The sequence below is a fragment of the Lutra lutra genome, chromosome 1, assembly GCF_902655055.1.
Source record: "Lutra lutra chromosome 1, mLutLut1.2, whole genome shotgun sequence".
In the NCBI taxonomy this organism is placed as follows: domain Eukaryota; kingdom Metazoa; phylum Chordata; class Mammalia; order Carnivora; family Mustelidae; genus Lutra; species Lutra lutra.
The window spans coordinates 11,655,102-11,669,671 of NC_062278.1; the positions used below are offsets into that span (position 1 = coordinate 11,655,102).

The following is a 14,570-nucleotide window of genomic DNA, read 5'->3' on the forward strand; positions in this document are numbered from 1 at the left end:
CCATTGCGGGTCTGGGAGGTCCGGAAGGTTCCCATCTCGAGGCTATCGGCCGCCCAGCGCGGCGGGCAGGGAACAGACAGAGGCGGTGGACGGCTCGCACGGGGAGTCTGGGGACGACTCGTCCTTCGTCGCCCCTCTCGTTTGCTCCGAACCATTGCTGGGTCAGGTCTACGCGGCCGCGAACCCTAAGGCGCAGAGTCAGCCCACAGCTCCCGGAGCCGCAGAGTCGCGGTACCCTCGCCCCGCCCCCTGGCGCCCCGCCCCGCCCCCTCGGCCACTTGCTGCGTGCCGATTGGTCGCTGCGGTGCGCACGGCGCCGCGCCCCGCCGGCGCCCCTATCCTAGCACCCGCCGTCCGCTCCCGGCTCCCCGGGACTGAGGCGGAGCGGAGGACGCCGGCCGGGACGCGGCGCAGCCGCCACCTATTCTGCGCGCGCGCTCGGGGTCGGCGTGGGTGTCGGGAAGGCCAGGTGAGTGCGGTCGGTCGGTCTCGCGACGCGCGGGGGGCTCGCGCCCGCCGTCCGCGCGTGGAGAGGCGCCCCCGGCCGGCCCGGCCTGCGCGGTGCGGCGGCGCCCAGCCCGGCCTCTCCCGCGCCCGGCGCCGCCCGCCGGAACGGGCCCGCGGAGCGCCGGGGCAGCCTGCGGACCCGAGACTTCCGCCGCTCGCCCCGGCCCAGCCCGTGTCCCCTCGAGCCGACGGGGGCCGTGACGCCCGGGGATCCGCTCTCGACCCGGGCGGGCCGCACCGCCGCGGTACCTGGCCGTCCATTGCGGGTCTGGGAGGTCCGGAAGGTTCCCATCTCGAGGCTCTCGGCCGCCCAGGGCGGCGGGCAGGGGACAGAGGCGGTGGACGGCTCGCACGGGGAGTCTGGGGACGACTCGTCCTTCGTCGCCCCTCTCGTTTGCTCCGAACCATTGCTGGGAATATTGTCCGTGTCCGTGGACTTTCCCGACTCTGGCCTTGGGAGAGTCAGGTACAGAGGTGGGAGGAGGAAATGCTAGCGGCTCCGCATTCTTTCGACAATTCATCATAAAGTATGGAGTGCCCTTTGAGGTAAGCGGCAGCAGAGAATTGCCATTGTGGCAGTGGTAGTTGAGCTGGGGAAGCCATTCCGGGTTTTAACCAGTGAATTGGGTTCCGAGTTAGTCACTGGAAGGTGCTTCATCACAGATACGACCTTTTTAAAGCCATAGCAGTGATGAGATCGACTGTGCTCCATCTCTGTGCTCTTAGTGCCCGGTGAACGTGTGCGTGTGTGCGTGTGTATGTGTGTGTCTGTCTGTCCGTGTGTGTAGGGGGGCAGGAGTCAAGCCTCTGATCGGAGTAAATGTCTAATCGCCGTGATGCCTCTCGAAGACAATTTGTCTTCTCGGAGTGTCCCACCTCTTCCCTCAAACTCTTCGTCTACCTGTACCGTGAATCCCTTTTCTTAACAATTCCCGGGGCTCTTACTCCTGGACTTGTCACACTTCTTCTCCCCATCATCTTTAGTCCCTTATCTGGCCCCTCGTGTCTCAGGTTTCAAACGTAGAGCACACGTTAAATTTTTTTTTTGTAACCGATAATAGTGTTGCCAGACTCTTCGCTCTTAAAATGAAAATCAAAAGTTATCTTGGGTACTGATGCTGCAGGAAAAGCAGGTTTACTGAGAGCCGCGGGAGGATGTCGTTTTCCTCTTCCGGAGACACGCCCCCACCCCCATCCTCTGCCCACTAGCCTTACCGCAGCCTTAACTGGCCAGTCTTTAATGAATTCACTATGGAGTCCAAGGTAGAGCCTTTATCTGATTAGTTTATCATTATTTGCTACTTTTAAGTAATAACAATGACATATCTAGGTAGTAAAAAATTTTTTTCTTTAACATTACAGAATATCAAGTGAAAAGTTCAAACAGCACAAAAGTGTATCAAGGAAAAAGTGGGAATTGTTGTTCACTTTTCATCCTTTATATCTTCAGTTCCAATCCCTAGGAAGAGATCATCTCAAAACTGTAGGGCAAGTGACTTATAGTAATACCAGGACACATACCTGTATATGTACGTGCGGACTTACCTCATTTTTTAAATGCTTTGTACTATGCCATTGTTCAGATGTACTCTAATATATTTTATTGGCCTTGTACTGATGGACATTTTGGATGTTTCTGGATTTTAGCTGTTAAAAGCCTTGTTGCAAGAAATTCCTTTTGCCATTGTAGGATAAGTTCCAGGTAGATAATTTAAACAGATTATTGTACTTCAGTATAATGAGTGCCCTTTCCACAAGGAATCGTTTTTATAATTTAAAAGATTTTATGATTTAAAGGTGGTAGCTAAATTTGTTGGTTTTAAGTGCATTTCTTAGAATCTGAGAATGTCCTTTTATATTTAGGGACTGGATCAAGAAAATTTTGAGGACCTGGTTAAAAAATGGCGAATTTTTAAACCTTGTTTCCACTTAGTGGTGTTGACTTTAAGGTTATATTCATTCCTTTGATTGGCTTGGCAGGAATAAATAGAGAAGGCCTTCAGGAAGAGATTTGTGAACAGACATATTTTGCGTACTTTGTCCTGTGGTAAGCGCCTTGAATATCCAGTCATAACAAATTCTTGTTCTCTTTTTTTTTTAATGTTTCTTTTATTGTGAAATGTATCCCAGGGCAAAAAAAAGTGTGTAGAACATACAAACGTGTGTGTGTATGTGTATGTATGCATACATGTGTGTGTGTATGTATGCATACATACACACACATATATCCGTATATATATGATAATATGTGATTTTTATATATACACATGTGATATATATGTGTTTAAAGAATATGATTGCTGTGATCATTGTATCTATCATCAGATTAAGAAATAAAACATCTACATCTTTCTTCCAGAGGTAGCCTCTATTCTGATCTGTTAGACTTTTTCTTGCTTTTTATTTTTATTTTTTTTTAAGATTTTATTTATTTATTTGACAGAGATCACAAGTAGACGGAGAGGCAGGCAGATAGAGAGAGAGAGAGGGAAGCCGGCTCCCCGCTGAGCAGAGAGCCCGATGCGGGACTCGATCCCAGGACCCTGAGATCATGACCTGAGCCGAAGGCAGTGGCTCAACCCACTGAGCCACCCAGGCGCCCTTTTTCTTGCTTTTTAAAATAAACTTTACACATATATACACAAATATACACATATACATATATATTGACACTTACACTACACACAGCAGACACATACACACATACCCGTCCTAAACAATATATTTGGTTTTGAATGAATAGTGTTAAAATCTCATGCAAATAAATAATGAGCATGTTTCAAAGTTTTATTTAACTGCCACGACAAGCCGGTTTTCAGAGAATTTAAGGAATATATGTAGTCCACAAGGAAAGGAATGTCTGAATAAAATTGCCGAGATATAATTGGTTAATGTTCCACACAGCAACAAAATCATCATGTCTTTGGGATTACTCTTTTCTATCAGGCTGGAAAAATTGTAACACCTTATTAATTTCTCCAGTTAAACTCAAACCTTATAGGACTATAAACTATATTAACAGTAGGTTTTTCATTAAATTAATTAGTTATTAATTATAGTTAGTATAATTAATTAATTATTAATTATTTTCCCCTGTGCAGATGAATTCCAAATAGGCTTATTAGAAAATACTGGAGCTTTCTAAATTTGAGGTTCAAACTTTGTTTCATAATTGTAAGCCCAGACCTGACCATGTAAGGAAGGCCCGTTATTGTCACTATTAGATGAAGGTTTCCAGAAAAAGACAAACAGAATAGAATGGCTTCAGCTTCCCTGTCTGTTTACAGGAGGCCTTTCTGAGGAAGCTGAGGGTAGTGTTATGAATGAGTTTTAGGAAGTGGGGTTCACCACAGTGAGGGCTTCTGGAAGGCTCTAGTATGGATCACATACAGGCACACCTTACTTTATTGTGCCTCGCAGATACCGCCTTATTTATTTGCTTATTTTTTAGTGAAGTGAAGGTTTGTGGCAGCCCTGCATAGAGCAAGCCTGTTCGCACCATTTTTCCAACAGCATTTGCTTACTTCATGTCTCTGTATCACATTTTGGTAATTCATGTGGTATTTCAGACTTGTTTATTGCTATATATGTTATTGTGATCTGTATGACTTGCTGAAAACTCAGATGATGCTTCCCACTTTTAGCAATGAAGTAGTTTTAAATTAAAGTATGTACAGTGTTTTCTTAGATGTAGTGCTGTCGCACCCTTAACAGATCACAGTACCGTGTAAGCATGGCTTTCCTAAGCACTTGGGAAACACAAAAATTCATTTGACTCATTTTGCGAGGATATTCACCTTCTTGCTGCGGTCTGTAACCGAATCGATAATATCTCCTAGGTCTGTCCGTACTGGGAGGACAGCAGAAATGAGAGAGTGAGCTGCTCTGTATTTTCTGCTTTTTGAGCTCACGTGGCCTGCCTGCAGTTACCAGGGTAGGTCAAAGCAGAACCTTTCTGTGAAGGAAGTGAGTGTCCTCTGTGGTGCAGCTGCTGGGCTTGGAACGAGAGCAGGAACAGTATCACCATATGATCAAGATCAAGCCAAGCCCGGCTGAGCCCAGATAGGAATCTGGGCCAGGTTTCGGGGCATTCAGTCGTCGGGTTAAAGAGCTGCTATAGCAGCTGGGACATGTCTGTCTCGAGTTACACTACTTCAATCTGGCCTGGTTATCCTCCTCGTCTGGGGGACAGCTGGATTCTCTTTAGTCCTCCTGTGTCAGATCTTTCCTGTATCCCGGATTCTCTCCCTTTTAAGAAATATTTTTTATTGGGGTGCCTGGGTGGCTCGGTGGGTTAATCCTCTGCCTTCGGCTCGGGTCATGATCTCGGGGTCCTGGGATCGAGCCCCGCGTCGGGCTCTCTGCTGGGCGGGGAGCCTGCTTCCTCCTCTCTCTCTGCCTGCCTCTCTGCCTACTTGTGATCTCTCTCTCTGTGTCAAATAAATAAAATCTTAAAAAAATATATTTTTATTATTGGAGTATGACATACAAGGTTACATTAGTTTCAGGTGCACGACACAGTGGTCTGACAATCCTGTGTGTTACTCCGTGCTCGCCGCAGTAAGTGTAGCTACCATCTGTCACCATCCAATATATCCTCAACTCTATTCCCTATGCTGTACTTGTCATTTCCCAGCTTATTTATTTTATAATTGGAAGTTCATGTCCTGTATTCTCTTTTATTGATTTATTCTCTCTAGTGGTGCTCAAACTCTAGTAGCTTCTTGACATGAAGGGTTATATTTTTGGAGCTCTTGCCTTCCTGAATATGTTTTGATCCTGTACTCATGCTTCACGGATACTTTTTCTGGTAATAGAATTTCAGTTGAAAATAATTTGCCTTCAGAATTTTGAAGTTGTTGCTCTATTGTTATCTCCTTCCAGTATTTTTTTTTTTTTTTTTTTTGAGAGGGCAGAGAGAGAATGTTAAGCAGGCTCCACGCCCAGCATGGAGTCCAACTTCTTGCTCTGTCTCACCATCCCGTGATCATGACCTTGAGCGGAAATCAAGAGGCAGAGGCTTAATTGCTTCACTGACTGAGTCACCCAGGCGCCCTGGGATCTCACTTTCTACTGTTTCCCCCAGGTTTTTGAGCTCTCCCTACCGCTGGCTTGGGAACTCAGCTTTCTTGGCTGTGCTCAGTCACCACTGCCCATCTACCCTCCAGCTTTCAGAATTTCATTGCCGTTGTCTCCTGTTTTATTCTCCATATCATTAGGAGTCTACGACTTTTTAAAAAACTCCCTTTCTTGTAGTTTTAGTGAAGCGTCAGGAGGGAGAAAAGTGAGATGCTGGTGTGCAATCTGCTGTCTCCGCCTAAAGCAGTGGTAGTTTTTCTGGACAGAAGAGTCATAGCGATGTTGCCAGGAGCAGAGTGTTTATGACAAAGCGATCATACGTATGTGAACTTTCTTTTTGGTGCGAGTGGTTGTGGTACTGAGTGATCATACATGCTGAACAGAGCTATTATTAATTCTCACTTTCTGGGGCGCCTGGGTGGCTCAGTTGGTTAAGCGTCTGCCTTCAGCTCAGCTCAGGATCCCAGAGTCCTGGAATCAAGCTCTGAGTTGGGCTCCCTGCTGGGTGGGGAGCCTGCTTCTCTCTCTCCCTCTGCTATTCCCTCCTTCGCCCTTTCCCCCTGCTACTCCCCCTACTTGTGTTTGCGCACACATGCTCTCTCTCTCTGTCAAATAACTAGAGTTTTTAAAATTTTTTTTTACTCTTTGGGAGGGGTGCTGTCATCACCCCAGCTTACATATCAGAAAACCATATCCTAGGGAGATTTAAAACTCAAACAGTGCTGGTACATAGCAACTCTTCCCTGAAGGGTAGAATGTATACATGGACCTGGCCAGGTAGGCACAGCTGGGAAGAGGCTGGATGTGGGAATGGGCCCACCAGTACTCACTTCCAAAGCCTATACTTATCTTCCTTCCTTCCTTCCTTTCCTTCTTTTCCTTTTAATTAATTAATTAATTAATTAAAAGTAAGCTCTGTGCGCAGTATGAGGCTTGAACTCACAACCTTGAGATCAAGTGTCACCTGCTTTACCAGCTGAGTTAACTAGGTGCCCTCAAATTGCGTTCTTTTCGCTGCCTCTGTGTGGTTAAAACTGGAAGATGGTAAGGGTGTCCACGTCCTTTGGGCCTTTTAGGAATATTCTTTTTTTTTTTTTAAGATTTTATTTATTTATTGGATAGAGAGGAGACACAGTGAGAGAGGGAACACAAGCAGGGGGAGTGGGAGAGGGAGAAGCAGGCTTCCCCCTGAGCAGGGAGCCGGATGCAGGACTTGATCCCAGGACCTTGAGATCATGTCCCGAGCCAGAGGCAGATGCTCAGTGACTGAGCCACCCAAGCGCCCTAAGAATATTCTTCTCTAGATCTTTTCTGAACTCATTTCAATGCCTTTGCTTTCCCAGCAGTGCTTGCGAGGAGGGTTCGCTTTCATCTGTGTGAGTTGGGAGCTGTGACCCTGGAGCCAGTTACTCTGAACTGGGGAGGAGGGCATTTCTGAGCAATCCCAGAGGATGTAAAGATGCCTCAGTAGTGCTCTGCTGGAGAGCCTGGGTAAATGTGGCCTCAGGGAGTGAGTGGAGTAGTGCCATGGGGGGAGCAGATTGTGGATTATGTAGCTATCATCTGAGTTTGGGTGACAATTCGTGAAACAGGCAATTCCTATTTCTTTTTCAACTTTTTTATTACAGAAAATTTTAAGTGTATACAGAAGTTGAACAGTGGATTCAACATTTTACCATTTTGCCCTATTTGCTTTAGTTTTTTTCTTTGCTTAACCATGTGATAGTATGTTGCTGACATTGACACTTAACCCCTAAATATGAAAGCATTTGTCTCCTAAAAACAAGATCATTCTCTTACATAACCACAATTCTACCATTATCACACCCAAGAAAATAATTCTGTAATGTCTTTAATATCTGACCTGTATTCAGACTTCCCCATGTGGCCCAGACTGCCTTAAAAAATTTTTTTTGAAACTAGAATCAGTGAAGGTTTGTACATTTCACTTGGTTTGCTAATTGTATGTTTTGATATAGTTGAAGTTAATGATTAATGGATTTGATATAGATGAAATCCTTTGAAGTTTCTGGCTCTTGGAGACTGCTTCATTACAGTCTAGATGGTGATGCTTAGAATCTTAGCAATGGAAGGGACCCTTGAGTGAATTTGGTTTAGTGATTCCTGTGGTACAAGGGAAGTTTGGTGTTTTGTTGTTGTTGTTTTGTTTTTTAACCTGGGAAGTTTTAAAAAATAGATAACTTGGCATTTTTCTTGACTTTATGATCTTTGTGGGAGGGGTGTCCCAATTACCTTTTTATTTTTTAACTCTCCAAGTTACTATGAGGTTAGCTTGGCACTGCTCCCCGGACCTGTGTTTGGGAACCACTGATTTAGTCCACCTGTCTCATGGGCCAGTGTCACAACTTAAAGAATGTCAGAGACAGTAGTAGAAGCAGTGCTCCTCATGTTCTTTTTTTTTTTTCTTTAAAGATTTTATTTATTTATTTGATAGAGATTACAAGTAGGCAGAGAGGCAGGCAGAGAGGAGGAAGCAGGCTCCCTGCTAAGCAGAGAGCCTGACTCTGGGCTCGATCCCAGGACTCTGGGATCATGACCTGAGCCGAAGGCAGAGGCTTTAACCCACTGAACCACCCAGGCGCCCCCCCCATTTTTTTTTTAAATATGGAACGCTTCACGAATTTGCGTGTCATCCTTGCGCAGGGGCCATGCTAATCTTCTCTGTATCGTTCCAGTTTTAGTATATGTGCTGCCGAAGTGAGCACCCCCCCCCCTTTTTAAGACATTATTCGAATACCATTTGTTTTTTTTAAACATATATATATATTTTAAATATTCCATTTTTTAATTTATGCATTTATTTGTCAGAGAGAGAGAGAGCACAAGCAGGCGTAGTGGCAGGCAGGGACAGAGAAGCAGGCTCCCCGCTGAACAAGGAGCCCAATGTGGGATTCGATCCCAGGACCCCAGGATCATAACCTGAGCCGAAGGCAGCTGCTCAACCCACTGAGCATCCGAGGCATCCCTCGAATACCATTTGTTAAGCATACACACAAAGTAATTGCTCTGCAATATGGTATACTATTTTTTTTTAAAGATTTTATTTATTTATTTGGCAAAGAGATCACAAGTAGGCAGAGAGGCAGGCAAAGAGAGAGAGAGGGAAGCAGGCTCCCTGCTGAGCAGAGAGCCCGATGCGGGGCTCGATCCCAGGACCCTGAGATCATGACCTGAACTGAAGGCAGAGGCTTAACCCACTGAGCCACCCAGGTGCCCCGTGGTGTACTATTTTTAAAGCAAAACAAAGACTCATGAAAGCATTTATACTAATTCCGTCTAGAGAGGGAAATGTTTGCTGTGTGTCCTGAAGGTTGAATTGGAAGTTTGCCTATAGACAGTAGATGGAAGGGGCATTCCAAGGGTATGTGTGTGTATATGTTTAATATTATAGGTATATATTAAATTCATATATCTCGTATAGAAATGTATCATTATATCAGATATTTAGTGCCATGTATTATACATAATATATACTAATACATACCTGTATTAGGTATGTGAAATATCTGAGTATATTTATGTCTAAATTACGTATATGATTTATAAATATAAATATAGGAAGTATAAATATAGCTATATACAATTTAGCAGCTTGGCCTACAGTAGGTATTCAGCAAGTGTTGGCTGCCTTCCGCCTTCTGTTTCTTTGTGGCTTTATGTATAGTGTCAAGATGGCTGGCTGTGTAGTGTCAAGATAGCAGGAGATAAGAAGGCTGTGTCAGGGAAAGATTTCAAGTACCCTATATTTTCAGAATTTATCTCAGTAGCTGTTGGAATTTTATGAATGAATGTCATGATCCAGTCTGAGTTTTAGAAAATTCTGGCAGAATATTGGACTTTGGAAGGCAAGGAAGATGATTTTAAGAAATAATATATTTGAATATACAGTCACAGTAGAACTTATTTCCCTCACCCAAATGATGTTTTTAAATACCAGCTTTTAGGGACGCCTGGGTGGCTCAGTTGGTTAAGCAGCTGCCTTCGGCTCAGGTCATGATCCCAGCGTCCTGGGATCGAGTCCCACATCAGGCTCCTTGCTTGGTGGGGAGCCTGCTTCTCCCTCTGCCTCTGCCTGCCATTCTGTCTGCCTGTGCTTGCTCTCTCTCCCTCTCTCTCTGACAAATAAATAAAAAAAAATCTTAAAAAAAAAATAAATACCAGCTTTTATAGATTATCAGTTTCCTTTTTTTTTTTTTTTTTTAAGTATTTATTTACTTGACAGGGAGAGAGAGACAGTGAGAAAGAGAGGGCACAAGCAGGGGGAGTGGCAGGCAGAGGGAGAAGCTGGCTCTCCACTGAGCAGAGAGCCCAGTGCAGGGCTTAATCCCAGGAGCCTGGGCTCATGACATGAGCCAAAGGCGGGCACTTAACTGACTGGGCCACCCAGGCACCCCCAGATTATCAGTTTCAGTAAACCTAAGTACAAAGTTGACTCTCTCATTTTATGACAGGATAATGAGACATGTATGCATTTCCCATTTTGAAAGCTGTAATAGAGTCAGTCATTCAGCAAGTATTTGAGCGCCTAGCCTAGTGTGCATCAGGCACTGTGCTAGGCTCTGGGGGAACCCCACAGTGAGTGAAAGGGACTTTAGACTGTCCTTCTTGGAGCTTACCCTTTACAGGGGAGGTAAATATTCATCAAATAATGATTAATAATGCAATACCAGGGGGCTTAGGAAGTCATGGAAGTCCGTATCATCTCTCACTTGGGTATTTCAGAAGCCTATGGACTGGTCTCTCCACTCTTAGCCCTTACAGGTGTTCTCCCACAGAAGCCTAAGGGATCCTTTTAAGTGTGTGTCACTCTGCACAGTACTCTCTTAGGGCTCTCTTTCAATCAGTGAAAACCGGAGTTCTCACAGTGGCCGCCAAGCTCTGTAAGTATCCTTCCCTGCTGTTACCTCCCTGATCTTGTTTTCTCCTACTTTTCCGTCTCATTCCCTCTGCCTCGGCCACACTGGGTAACACCCAGACACCACCTTCGGGCCTTTGCCCTGCTGTTGTTCCCTCCGACAGATATCCAGACGGCCACCTCTCTCCCTACCTTCGAGTCTTCGATCAGCTGGTACCTTCTCAGTGGAGCCTCCCTTGACCACCAATATGACATTTTAGCCGGCCCCACTATGGCCTGTACTCCCAGTGTTCCTCACCAGCTCATTCTTTTCCCCCCATGACACTTACTGCTTTCTAATGTGGTATGTGATTCTTTAAATAATTATGTTTAGGGGCGCCTGGGGTCTTAGTTGGTTAAGTGGCTGTCTTCCCCTCAGGTCATGATCCCAGGGTTCTGGGATCAAGCCCCGCGTCAGCACGAAGCCTGCTTCTCTCTCTCCCGCTTCCCCTGCTTGTGTTCCCTCTCTCACTGTGTCTCTCTCTGTCAAATAGTAAATAAATAAAATCTTTAAGGGGCGCCTGGGTGGCTCAGTTGGTTAAGCAACTGCCTTCGGCTCAGGTCATGATCCTGGAGTCCCGGATCGAATCCCACATTGGGCTTCCCTCTCTCTCTCAAATAAATAAATAAATAAATACATCTTAAAAAAAAAAAATCTTTTAAGAAAATTATGTTTATCATCCCCTCTCCCCACCAAGCTCCACACAGCCAGTGCTTTTTATCTGTTCATTGATGTGTATTACATGTCCAGTACCTGGTATGTAGTAGACATTGTCCATAAGCATTTAATGAGGGAGGGAAAGCTGGTATCTGAGTGAAAAAGTGATAACCAAGCTGAGCACTGTAGTGTGAGTTGGCGTTAACGAGGTGAGCCGGAGGCGGAGAGGTATCAGACAGAGGTGTGCAGGTTTACTGAGGTGACTGAGCCAGTCGGCGGTACTGAAGAGAAACCAGTATGACTGGAGAGAAGACAGAGTGATGTAAGAGGAAGCTGGGGCCTACTCTAAGGACTGCGCTGCACTATAGACTTTTGTTTTTATCTTACAATAAATCTGGGAGGGAAATTAAAAGTTTTAAGCAGGAGGGACAAACCAAATTTGTGACTTAAAAAAAAAAAGAGAGTCATCCCCGCTGCAGTATGGAGGCGATATTGATGGGGGCGGGGGTGGGCGAGTCTACAGCAGTTGGAGGCGCTGGTAGAGGAGGAGCGAAGTTCGGAGGCATCCTGGGGTGGGTTGGATGTGAGAGGGAAGAAGGAAAAAGCAGGGATGACGCCTGGGTTTCTGGCTCGTAAAGCTGGATGAATGATGATTCATTCCTTGTAGTGAATCCCAGAAGGAGATCAGTTTGGAGGAGGAGATCGTGAACTCAGGTCCCGATATGTTGATTTTTGAGGTGACTTTGAGACAGCCAAGGGTTGTCTTGAGGGTTTGAATGTATAGATCTGGGATTGGCTATTTCAGTCTGCATAGCAACGGCACAGAGAAGTAGTGGAGGGGAGGATTTGCCAAATAACCCACATTTTGAATAATTAAAAGTTATTAGCAAGGATATTACTGGGGGAGATTATATAGTTTATAAAATTAAGGTCTCTTGAGTAATCTATGCTCCATGTCCTTTACTTTGCTTTTAGATTGAAGTCTTTTACCAAAGTTGGTGGTACTAACTACCTTTTATTCTTGTTATATGTGATTTACAGGTCAGAAGGCAAATAAGCCTTCCCTGAGATAAAGTACGTAAAACGTTTTTTCCAGAAGTACTTAGATCTTTGAATAATTCATGCTGTTGGATTTTAAGGCCTATAAAATATTCACACTGTGAGTGGCTAGAAACCGGGCTTATAGCAAACCAAGAAGAAAAGCTCTTCTTCGTACTCCTTTGGCAAGATCCGAACCAGCAGCAGTCACCACGATCATTGCAGACCTCACCCGACTGCTTTCTTCTGTCTCCAGAGGATCACAGGGTTCCTCTCAATTCAGTCTCTCCCTCTTCCATCTCGTTCTTCTTAGTCTCCTCCCCGCCGGTAGTGGAACAGTAACTTTCTCTTTATGAAATCCGAGATGGGGGAAATCCTGTGAAACTCTGATGTTGGGTGGCCACGTAGTATTGTAATGGTCATAAGCACAGACTCAGGAATAGCTCTGAAGGAACTTCAGAGGCAATCCTGACTTCCTCCTTGCTAGCGGTGTTAACCACTCTCTAAAGCTTCTCAGTAGTAGGAGATAATATGAGGGACTGCCGTAGAGGGTTGTGAGGATTGAAGAGAAGAGTTCCACGAGTGGGGTTTTCCCGAGGCTGGAATGGAGTAGTCTGTAAAGAGCCTAGCACCTGCACGTGTCCTGTAACTAATGGGCTAGTAGTGCTAGTAAGAGTGGGAAGACCGAGGTTTTATTTTTTGTTTCATTTTGGTCAACTTGTTCTGCTCTGGCTATGTAGACCTAGCGTCATGAAAGATATTTTCTGTTTTGTTTTTTTATTTTGTTTATCTGATTTTTTTCTAATAGATTTTTTAATGATACAAATTGTAATTTAACGTAACAAATGCTGATTGTTCTGCGAGTTTATAAATGAGGGCTGTTTTATTCATCTTTATTTTCCCCACCATGCCTTGCTCGTAGGAGGTGTTCTGTAAATATTCAGTACATGCTCTAGAGGAGTTTTGCGCCGATTAAAGGCCATCGCATCTACAGGGCTGCCATAGTGCCTGCGTACAGTAAGTCAAGGAGGAAAGGATGGGAGTCAGAGATGAACACTGAATCTGTCCTCAGTCCTCTTCCACATCTCCCGGAGATACCTTAACTGCCCTGTGACTTCAGTACCATGAATTACTGGGAGCTTCTAATCTGAATTTCTGTCTTAAACCACTCTTTCAGTGGTTTCTGTACATCTGTCTTAGGTAATTTCTACCTGAATGTCCTTTAGTCCTTCCAAATACACTATGCTCAGATTCTCCCTTCCCTGTTTTGGCTAATGGTGTCTTACCACCCACCAGGCATCCAGCCATTGTCATTCTTAGCTTCCCCCTGCCTATTGATAATGCCGCTTTAGGAGTCCTCAAATAAAAACTTTCTTTGAGCGCCTAGGTGGCTCAGTCGGTTGGGTGTCTGCCTTCAGCTTAGGTCATGATCCCAGAGTCCTTGGATCGAGTCCTGCATTGGGCTCTCTGTGAGTTTGCTTCTCCTTCTGCCCTTCACCTCACTTGTGCTCTCTCGCTCTCTCAAATAAATAAAAATCTAAAGAAGTCACAAAACAAAACCCTTTCTTTGGCTTTACTGATGTGGCTTCCGTGTACATCCTTATTCTCCTCTGGTCTAGAATGAGGGCAGGTTGGGGTGCCTGGGTGGCTCAGTCAGTTAAGCGTCTGCCTTTGGCTCAGGTCATGATCTCCCGAGTCCTGGGATCGAACCCTGCATCGTGCTCCCTGCTTAGCAGGGAGCCTGCTTCTCCCTCTCCCACTCCCCCTGCTTGTGCCTGTTCTCTCTCTGTCAAATAAGTAAATAAAATCTTAAAAAAAAAAAAAAAGGCATGAGGGCAGGTGCCTAACATTTCTCTTCAGTCCCTCCTCCACACCGTGGTTGCTGCCAGCATCGTCTTCCTAAATCACAGAGATGATCTTATCACTTCCCTCCTGACAAGCCCAGAATTTTATTCCTTCTTTTTCATCTGCCACACTCTTTCTCGAGCTTCAAAACCCAGGGTGAGTTTGCTCTTCCTCTGTCAAACTTTCCTCTGCTCTTCCTGGCAAGTACTGTGCTTTAACACTGTTTCATATTTCTGCTGTAGTACTTTTACACTGCAGCTTATAATGTATGTGTATTACAGCCCAGATTGTAATGCAATATTTGTTCTTCTGACAGTGTTCCTAACCAGACTGTTCTCTACATTGATTGCCTTAATCATTTTTATATACTCCCTGCCGAACACTAATAGCTTTTAAAACCATGGAGAGACGGCCGAACAGACAGATGGTAATGGAGAAATCTGATTAATGGGAACATTTCTGAATTAGATGTTCTTTGGGACTTTGATGCGTACGGAAATTTCTCAGACTGTATTTGTACATTGAAGC

General features: G+C 45.0%; 1 protein-coding gene and 1 non-coding gene across 2 annotated transcripts in view; one reads left to right on the top strand and one right to left on the bottom strand.

Annotated features, from left to right (window-relative positions):
• Positions 1-318: 318 nt before the first annotated feature.
• The window catches only part of TMEM50B (transmembrane protein 50B), a 37,354-nt gene continuing 23,102 nt past the window's right edge, over positions 319-14,570 (top strand). The window contains exon 1 of the mRNA XM_047720791.1: positions 319-469. The gene's annotated coding sequence lies outside the window, so the exon portion shown is untranslated. The remainder of the gene's footprint in view (positions 470-14,570) is intronic.
• On the bottom strand, positions 8,206-8,312 carry LOC125089602 (U6 spliceosomal RNA). Its single transcript, XR_007123991.1, has one exon. It is a non-coding gene; the product is annotated as a U6 spliceosomal RNA (small nuclear RNA).